The following is a 10,041-nucleotide window of genomic DNA, read 5'->3' as shown; positions in this document are numbered from 1 at the left end:
GATCTTCCGTTTAACCTTTGCCATTTGTTTTAGTCAACATTGCTTTCACTTTCTTTCCACAAATTCTATGACTATTATGCATCTCATACATTGAAACTTCTTGTCCCCAAAACACTGTTCAATTACAGTAGGTATATAGTTCTTTCTTTATACTTTAGGTACATTTCTTTTTAGTATCTGGTTTAAATTTGCACAAAACACAAGGCACCTGAATGGGTAGCATAAGAAACTGATTGTTGCGCTTTCCTTTACAGCATCTTGTAGCTTCTGGGAAGTAAGCCAGAGTGCCTGGGCGAACTCATCTCTAGTCTTTGAACGCTTTACTGCACAGCGCCTTGCAAACTTGTCCACAAACAGCAATAAAAATGTATTCTTCCCTAACAACTCAGACTCCTTCAACTATATTTACAGACCATAACAAACCTAACAGAAATGTTAAAGTTACCAGAGATTAATTCCTTTTTTAACTCTTATATTATAAAAAAAAAAAGGTGATTTTGAAATGTTACCATTTTACTGTTAAATGTGTCCTCTTTGCTTTTTCCTCAGGTTAGAATGTAGCATTAAGTCAAGTGGCACAGTGAGTGGTTTCTAAGTGGAGAGTTCAAGTAATATTTTTTCCACATTTTGTAATTGAGGAGTCAGCCCTTGGAAGATTTACACGTCTGAAAACAGTTCAGAATTATGTGTTGCTTTTTAAAGGCCAAAGTCACTTCACCAACAGAAAATGATGAATCTTATAGCCTGAGACCAAAGAGGTTCCTGCATCCTTGCAAATGGAAACAGTTGAACTAGTTAAGTTAAGCTGTGGTGATTCAACCTGAGTCACAGGCCAACGCCCTGAAGGAAAGTGAACACCCTGGAGACCTCTAGGGACCTCCAGAGCTGGAATCTGCTCAAGGGGGACCCACTCTTCCGGAACTGCCCAAGGTTCAGAGAGAATTTATTTATAACACCATTTTATTTTCTTATGTCCCCCATCATATTCATCAGGATGAATAACATTCTTTGTTTCTGTTTCCAGTAGGTTCTGGCAAGTACCGGTAACTACAAAATAGAGAAAGCCATGTACAGTGTGCATTTGCCATGGTACTTGTCTCAGACATAACAGCACGCTTGTCATTCCTTTCTTGAGACCAGAGGAATTCATGTACTTGTGGAGTCTTCAGAGGCAACAACATTTCATGTCTTATTTGTAGGCAAAAGACTTAGGATTCCTCATGTAAGACATTCAGCACTTTCCTCAGGCACTCCAGTATTTTTAGTACAAGCAATGGTAAGTGTGACCATCAACTTTAAAAAAGGCATTGCCTTGATGGATTTCCATAAACATAACTACATCATGTCAGGAGGTGAGCATTTTTCCCAAGGGTTACTGCTGCTTTTATTTTGTATGTAGAACTACTGAGGGGAGGTAGTTGGGGTAGGTATGTCTTGCCTATGGCCACCCTAGAAATTACACTGGAGTCACACCTGCTCCAGATGATAGCTGGAAAGTGAGGTGACAGAAACAATGATTCAGACCAATCAGACGGTTACAAAGCTGAGGTTTCCAGCAAGTGGTTTAAGGAAGCAGTGATATGGAAAGAGCAAGGACTGGGCTGGCCTTCAGCTGCTTCGATGACATCAGTGACAGGATCCAAGCAGCTGGTAGTGGTTCCAGGATCTCCAGGCCTCACTTTACTTTGCCAGGGGGTTCCTGTAGGACCTGCTAGCAAACTTGGCCTTGCTGCCCAGCTCTTTCTCGAGTCTAAGGATCTGAAGGTACTTGGCCGGGGGCTCAGATTGTCAAAGGGCACCAGTCTTGATCAGCCCAGTGCAGAGTCCCACCAGCAGGTCAACAATGAAAGTGTCCTCAGTCTCCACAGACCTATGGGGACACTATGACACCCCAGCCATTGGACTAGACCAGCTTACATGTCTACAGAGACTCAGTCACAGAGCCGATCTGGTTCACTTTGAGCAGGAGGCAATTACAGGACTTCTTGCCCATGGCCTTGGCAATCTCTTAGGGTTGGTCACTGTGAACTTCTGCCAAGCTTCCCACTTGGCCTGGTCAAAGGGGTCTTCAATGGACACCACTGGACACTTGGATGAAGGATTGTACAAGTCAGCCAGATGGTCAAGGGTGATGTACCTGCTGCGGTCATCAGGAGACTTGAAGTCCAAGTCATACTTGCCAGACCTATGGAACTCAGAGGCACCCATGTCCATGTGGACGACGACCTGCTCAGTGTGGCCGGCCTTCGCAACTGCATTCTTCAGCCGCTACCGCATTTCTGTATTCTCCAGGATGTTAGGTGCAAATCCGCCCTCATCACCCACATTGGTGGCATCCTTGCAGTATTTCTCCTTGATGACATTCTTCATGTTGTGGTAAACCTCTGCTCCAGTGCGCATGGCTTCTCAGAAACAGGATGCCCCCACAGGAAGGATCATGAACTCTTGCATGGCGAGCTTGTTACCAGCATAAGAGCCACTGTTGATCACATTGAAAGCTGGTACAGGCAGGATAACTTCAGGGTTGCCAGCCAAGTCAGTGATGTGACGGTAAAGGGGCACCGTCATTTTCATAACTCCAGCTTTGCAGACAGCCAGAGACACTACCAAGATAGCATTTGCAACAAACTTAGTTTTGTTTTCATTGCCATCCATCTATATCATTAGCCTGTCGATCTTCTTCTGCTGCGCAACTTTCAGTTTCTTGCTAACCAGAGCAGGTGCAATAGTTTTCTTGATGTGCTCAGTAGCCTTTGAGACACCCTTCCCCATGTAGCACGTCTTATCATTCTTACGGAGTTCTAGGTCCTCATAGATGCCAGTGGGGGCATCGCCGGGCACTGCAGCTCAGAACAGACCTTTTGTAGTGTAGAGATCAACCTCAACAGTGGGATTCCCACGAGAGTCAAAGATCTCTCTGGCCTGAGTCTTGAGAATAGACATGGTGAATTTCTGGCCTTCAGATCACCGCGCAGGAAAGACAAAGTTTTCTGCAGACACTGAAGAGAGCATTAAGGAGAGACGCGCCCCAGTTCCTGAGCCGAGGTGAGCATTTTTAAAATCATATAGATATGTAGTTTATAACATAAGGAGTAAAAAAATTGAACATAAGATCTTTTGTCTCCAGATTCTAAATTTGTTTTGATTATTAAGGTTAAAAGCCAAATATACAATTATCCTGAATACTTTAAAATTTAAGCAAGTAAAGATGGATCAACAGGTTAATTTCATAATATATTTGACAAACCTATAGTCAACCAGACCTATGCTGAAATATTGTTCTAGTTACTGAGAATCCAACAATAGCCTCAAGGGACAATGTTTTAAAAGAACAAAAGCAATAATCAAGATGAATAAGACCATATTGTGTTAGTGGAATACAGGGGAAAAAATCAGGGAGAGAAATTGGGTTATTGGGCCAGGCATGTTTATGCATTCCTGTAATCTCAATACTTACAAGAAAGTGGCAAGAATTATCATGAGTTCAAAGTCATCTTCAACTGTATCGGGAGCTTGGATCCAATTTGATAACTAGAGGATTTCTCTGCAAAAAGAAAACAAGCATATACGGGCTATCAAGATGATAGCAGGCAAACAAACAAATAGACAAACAATAAAACATCCTTTAGAAAGTAAAGCTCTCCCTGAAGGAGGAAAGAGAACAAAGCACTTCATTCTATCCTCACTCTGCCTCCTGGGGAAAGAGCAGTGTAAACTAGGACAGTGGGGAGACCAGTGAAAGGTAGTTGACTGAGAGCTAAGGGAGCGCGTGGGAGATGCATGTGAGGTGATAATGAGGCACAGAGGTAGAAGCTCCTGCTTAGATTAAATTAAAGGTGACTGTGTTGGAAATAAAGAGTATATCTAACTTAGAAGGACTACTCTGACTTTTGAGAATAGACTGGAGGGAGTACAGAGCAAGGAAAGACTAACCCAGCTAGGAAACCAAACTCTGGAAAAAGATGATGCTTTCTTGGACTAGCGAAAAAGAGAGAGAGTACTGAAAATGATGAAAACCAGCTTGGATTCTGGATCTGATTTTTGAACTGTCAGAATCTGCTAATCTGTTGGATATTAGATATACGGTAAACAGCTGGGACTAGCCTGAACATCTGGAAGAACAAATTTATTTACTAAGTCATTTAAAGTGCTAGGAAGAGAGGTTTTGGTAAGCAAATATAGAGAAAGGAAAAAGAAGCAAGAGTTGGAACATGAAACTGATCATGATTGCCAATAGGATGTACCTGGCTGCCTTATCTCATAGGATGAGAGAAGGAGAGGCAGCTGGGGAAGGTAGAGAGTATGCTGCTTAGAGTCAGTACTGAAAAGATGCTTAACTTGACCAATATAAACTCTGGCTCTCTCAGTGAAATTTTTCATTAGCACTATCCTAGTTTCTAATAGAAACTATTGAACCTATCAAATCTTCCATCATGATACCACCTCCAGATAAGCTTTGATTTTTTAAAAATTATTTCAGAATTACAAAATTTTCCAACAATTTAAAGTATAAATGCTTCAGCCCTTAACACTTAGTCTTTATTGAGTAATAGGTGGCTTTTGGAATATATTTTTAAATTCTTGAACTAAAATAGATTATTCCATGTAACTGTTGAAACAAATCGAGTAAGCTGTAATTCACTGAATTAAAAAAAAAAAGAATTTAAAACTTGTTCAGAGAGCTGCTAATAGATATACAGAGCCAATCTACAAGGTCATAGGGTCTAGCTGAGTCACAGAAGTACAGGTTCATCAAGGAATGGCTCATGGATGGATAATGGTGAAGTCTAGTCAATTGAACTCAATAGTGGATAACAAGGAAAAATTTCTGTAAAAAACAGTGGGTTGAACCTACTGGGTCAAACACACATTCATAGGGGCTTACTTTTTTGTATAAATATTAAGTTGAGTTAATCAAAATTCAGTGGAAATTCATAGTAGAGATGGGGTGATATTAATTTCTATATCTATAAAGAGATTAATTACTTTCTTCCAGATGTATGATAAATCTAACTTATTGGAAGTCAGTTGTACTGATTATACTAAAAATACGTGGCCCTCATCAATAGATAGATACATATAGGATGAGCCGCCCTATATCTACAAAATGTCAGTACCATACTGCTGCTTCAAATCTGAAATGGTGGTTTGATGTACAGTGGAGTCTTATTTGTCAAAGAAAGGACAAGAAATGTTGATCTAATACTTACATGGAGGCTATTGAATCTAGTACCTTGATGAGCTGAAGCCACAGGTAATGGTGGAAAGTTCTTTATCTGACAGTCTCTACACAAGTTCTTCACCTGCGTTAGATGTTTGGATGCCAGATTGATGAAGCTGTTGACATGGCAATGTTATTAACCTGAAATGTGTGTTCTAGGAATTGAACCCAGGTTCTTCAGCAGGATACAAAGTGCTCTTAACTGTTGAGTCATCTCTCCAGCCTTCTGATGCAGTTTCCTAATTACACTATCGTGTCCACATGTTTCTGTCTACTTTGATAAGGTCACAGGTGGTATCTTTTTACTTCTATGAATTAAGTCATTTGTCATTCTATGCCTTATGTTTGTTGCTGAACAAGTGGTGACGCATATGTGTGCAAATGCAATATGAAGTCATGCTGCCTCTGCATGTACAGAGGAAGAAAATGCAGGCTATCCGGATGAGAGTGATAGGCTGTGATCAGACGGTGGAAGAGGAGAGCCTCTGTCAGACATCTAGGGGTGGGGAATAGGGTGGAAGGGGATGGGAACAGGAAGATTCAAGAGAGGGGATAACAATTGGGATGTAATATGAATAAATTACAATAAATAAGAATTATTTTCAATTAAAAAGAGAAGGAAGAAAAATGAAGACTCGTCCTGAATGTGGAAAAAAACCTTCCCACAGGCTGAGATCCTGACCTGAACAAATAGAAAATAAAACAAAAGGCAAGCTGTGTACCTGCATTAAATTTCTTTGTGTTTCCACCCGTTCAGACATTCCTTCTCCTTCGCCTTCTCCAGTAAGTTCAGGCGATCATTCTCAAACTGCAGGCCAACATAAGTACGTCTTCACTTAATTTTTTGAAATGAAATAAAAGTTATTAGCATATGTATTTAAAGGTTCCTATTTTCTCTCATTAACTTGTATGTAGTACATATACTACTAAGATATTGATTTTTTTAAGGTTAGCCTAACCATAAGCAGTCTTTTATGAATCATTCCACAAATTATAGTTATAGTTAATTATTATAAAATAAGTTATGTTGGAATTGTACTTTAACATATTTATTTTAAATTAAAGAATATAAATTACAGATTTGTCACGACACTCAAATTTCAAAATGTCACCATGGTAGTACATAAAATATATGTGTCATTTACCCATTTCTGTTATGAGTCCAGGGCCCCTTAACTTAAAACCTTCACCATATTTTGGGATTTAAGATACTGATACTGAAGTGATCATTATACTACTACTACTACTAATAATAATAATATTTATATTATTATAATTGATTAATTATAATAATAATAATTATTATTATACATTACCAGAAAAGCCAAGGAAAATGTGCACACTGATCGGGTGCATTTGTCAAAGACCACAGGAAAGGGAATATTTTGAGAATGAGAAATGATTGGTCCAAGTGAGATGATGGAGAGACAGTGTTCTGATGCTATACATAAACCAGATAATATACTCATTTGGAAGAATAAAAAAAAATGGAGACTTGCTCTTGAATAACAAATCATTCCATCACTATCACGAGCAATTTTTATTTAAATACAGCAGATACATTTCTCAATGTGTGATTAAGCTTTTGTGTTTCTTAATCCTTTGGGAAAACCAGAGTAATTATGAAATACTAGGAGTTGTCTGACCTATCTTTCTGAGACTGTGTTTCTTATTCTTTTTATGGAAATTATATTATTTTTACTGGCAAAAACAATATACAGATTAAATTTTGTTGAAAGGAGAAAAACTAGATGTCATATATAAAAATCTGCTTTCTTCACTGTCACAATGTGAAATAAGAATAATAATGGCGTTGTGGCTCACTTCTATAATCCCAATTGGAGCAAGAGATGCCAGGCCAGCCTCAGCTACCTAGAGAGTTCCAGACCTGTTTGGGCTACAGAGAAAGAATATATTTCAAAAATTCAAAAACTCCATGAGTAAATAAACAATTAGTAATGTATTTAAGATGCACAAGAAAGGACACATTTCATATCTTTAGATTGCAAATTTTCCCTTTCTTTATATTAAACAGTAAAGGGAATGTAGTATTGCTTATTTGTAGTGCTTTATTATACTCCATAATTCTGACTATATTATTATTATCTGAAGAAAGTTTGATTCAAAATGAAAAATGTCATAGCTGGTTCTAGAATGTGTCTGTTATGTGCCCATTAGAATTGGTTGTCAACAAAAGACCACTCTTTCCTCCTGGGTATACGTGCATACTTACACACACATTTAGTGTTGGTACCCAGCTCTAATAATTATTGTTAAGGTGATGACAGATCACAAACTAAGCAACTTAAAGGTAAAAACACAAATAGCTAGTACACACACTTTGTTAGTGGACAAACAAACTAATTTGCAGGTACAAAAATCTTAATTCTTACCTTAAAAGATTAAAAATTGTTCATTGGCTTTTCCTACTAATTGCAATGAAGTGGATGTCAAATTGAGTGTGAGTTAAGAAGTAAACTAAAGGGCTGGGTTTAGTAGTTGTGAGTTTGAGGCCAGCCTGGCCTATAAAGAGAATCTAGGACAGCCAAGGCTACACAGAGAAACCCTGTCTTGAAAAACTAAAAAGAAAAAGAAAGAAACTGGAAATAAAGTAAAACTCTTTGATTTAAATAAACAGGCAGGTTATTAATATTGACTGTCAAGGTTAAAGTTGCTGCAGGAGCAAGTGAGGACAAAAGGTGGAGCAGAGAAAGGGTTCCAGAAAAAAAATTAAATATTCATTGACCTTAAGAAAAAAATCAGGAATTCTGCAAAACATGAACAATTTGGAGGCAGGGCAGCAACTTCTGCTGTGAGAACGAGTTGACTCAAGAAGTCGAGCAGGACCTCAAAGTGGAACGAAACAGGAAAAAAATAAAGATAGATATATAGACAAAAAGAAGATTGAGCAAGGGTGGGGGGTGGGGGGGCCACATTACCTGCCCAATAGCTTTCATTCAGAAGAACTCTGAATGAACAGAGGAAAAAAAATCCAAATACTAAACATAGAAGACCCAAGAGAAGAAGGAAAGTCCTGCAAACCAACGCTAAATTCAAAATCCAGCCAGGCATCGTGGCACATGCCTTTGATCCCTGTACTTGGGAGACAGAGACAGGTGGACCACTGTGAGTTTGAGGCCAGCACAGTCTACAAAGCAAGTCCAGGACAGCCAAGGTTACACAGAGAAACCCTGTCTCAAAAACAGACAAACAAATTAAAAATCCACATAACACTTTGATTTTGGCAATCACTTTGGGGTAGCCACTGGTTGTTTAATGGTGCAGCCATTTAATAGACACATAAGCCATATATGATTGCTAGAAAAGTATTATTAGATTGATATGAATTCCATGTTTCTCCAATGATCTCTCACCTTGAATCTAGTCTGTGAGCAGCTTTCTCTGGTCTGTGAGAGGAACAGGGACAATTGCACCACTGTTCTCAAAGCTTTTGAATTCAATATAGAAAATAAATTAAAGCTGCCAGTGTAATGTGACAATTTCTAATTAATTAGCACTAATATGTGATAGGTTAAGAAATTGCTTCCGTTTCATAGAATCTTTTATATAAAAAGGTTCTCTGTAGTTTCCACCAGTTAGAGAAAAATATTGAATATTCATAACTGAGGAGTTGTTAATTAATAGACAAAATGCAAAGTTATTGCAAAATAATTCAATATTAACAATGGTAAGCATGCTTGACTTTTTTCTTTAAAAGTAAACTTAAGAATGGACTCTGTGGTTAAGAACACTGGATGCTTTTCCAGAGGACCTGAGTTTCATTATTAGAACCCATAATAATCTTTAACGCCAGCTCCAGGGGACCCAATACCCTCGTCTGGCCTCCAAAGGCATCAGGCACACACTGAGTACACAGACAGACATCCAGGCAAAACTCCTAAACACATAAAAATAAAGGAATTGGAAAAGATAATTATAACTAGACAATATAGTGTCAATACATAAACCTTCACAGACAAAGAAGTGAGTCATAAAATGCACGACTGTTTAAACCTAAACCTTTTCATAGGCAAAAGTTTTGAAGATTCGATGATGGAAGGTTGGCTCAAAGGTTAAGAGAGTATATTGTTCTTCCTCAGCACCTGTGTCAGGTGACTGACAGCCACATGTAACTCTAAGTTCAGGGGATGTAAATGTCTGTGGCGTCTGCAGGCATATACAAAATGTGTGTGGCTTATACTTATACTGACATACCAACATACACAGAATACAAATTAAAAATGAAATAAGCCTTTATTTTTTAAAATGTGGGTGGTACATGCCTTTAATCCCAGCAGAGGTAGCTCTGTAATTTTGAGGTCAAGCTGGTCTACAAATTGAGATTCCAGGACAGTCAGGGGTACACAGAGAAACTCTCTCTTGAAAAACCACACACACACACAAAGTAATTGTTTTGCTGCTTGATGGGCTCACAAACATTTTGGGATCTTTAGTTAGGACTGTAGTATGTTTGCTAATATCATAAGTCTCTGTTTCCAAACTATTCTATTAGTATATTTATTATTAAAATAATATCACTGAACTGAGAATGTTTTATAATTTTTCAAAGTCTGTAGATTAATAATTAGAATTTCAAGTAGATTTGTTAGGACTGATTATTATTTACATGGTTTTTCAAGAGAAATACAAAATTTATCTTAGCTATCAAATAATTTAAATTCGATAGGGTTTTCAGCATAGTGTGTTACTGGCTATCGTCACAAAAAATACAAGGATATATATTTTTTAATAGTTACAGGAAATCATCCTTACATTTTTTTGATCCATTGTTACTTCCTTAATTTCAGGTTTCTGAAAGT

At 38.0% G+C, this 10,041-nt stretch overlaps 1 pseudogene across 1 annotated transcript; it reads right to left on the bottom strand.

The window, feature by feature from the left end:
• Window positions 1-1,680: 1,680 nt before the first annotated feature.
• On the bottom strand, window positions 1,681-3,024 carry LOC311599275 (alpha-enolase-like; annotated as a pseudogene). The gene has a single exon. The product of its transcript is annotated as an alpha-enolase-like (transcript).
• Window positions 3,025-10,041: the final 7,017 nt, after the last annotated feature.

Source organism: Acomys minous (assembly GCF_964271855.1).
Source record: "Acomys minous genome assembly, chromosome: 6".
NCBI classification, from domain to species: Eukaryota; Metazoa; Chordata; class Mammalia; order Rodentia; family Muridae; genus Acomys; species Acomys minous.
The sequence above is the reverse complement of the archived record's forward strand: the minus strand, read 5'-3'. Positions and strand labels throughout refer to the sequence as shown.